Raw genomic sequence first — 698 nt, 5'->3', positions numbered from 1 at the left:
AAAAACAATGCAGAGAGTAAAATTAAATAATAAAGAAAATGAATAAATAAATTTAAAAAATTTAACTTTGTTACTTTTTCAATAAATTAACTATTCGGTAATATGTTAACGATAATTTGTATTTGTTTATTTTTAAGTTGATGGAAGAAGGTTCTAATTGGATATAGAAGGTTTCAGAGATAAGCCTTTTGTTGTGGTTACGAACTGTGGCTAGAATAGATGTTTTATCAAAATGGAAGGAGTGAATTAAAGAGAGAGAATGTTCTGAAAAGTTAGAGGGTCTATGATTATGCGTGGAAACAGAATATTTGTGTTGTTTGATGCGGTCTTTTAAGAGGTTTTTGGTTTCATCGATGTAAGCAGAAATGCGACATGTGATTGGTGTCCTGTTCTACACCAAAACCCTCTTAAAAGACCGCATCAAACAACACAAATATTCTGTTTCCACGCATAATCATTCCGCCCCTAACTTTTCAGAACATTCTCTCTCTTTAAATCACTCCTTCGATTTTGATAAAACATCTATTCTAGCCACAGTTCGCAACCACAACAAAAGGCTTATCTCTGAAAGCTTCTATATCCAATTAGAACCTTCCGTCATTCCGTCAACTTAAAAATAGACAAACACAACTTATCGTTAACATATTCCCGAATAGTTAATTTATTGAAAAAGTAAGATAGGTAAAATTTATTATTTA

Source organism: Halyomorpha halys, unplaced genomic scaffold, assembly GCF_000696795.3.
Source record: "Halyomorpha halys isolate HHAL.00 unplaced genomic scaffold, Hhal_1.1 Scaffold2056.1, whole genome shotgun sequence".
NCBI lineage: Eukaryota > Metazoa > Arthropoda > Insecta > Hemiptera > Pentatomidae > Halyomorpha > Halyomorpha halys.
The sequence above is the reverse complement of the archived record's forward strand: the minus strand, read 5'-3'. Positions refer to the sequence as shown.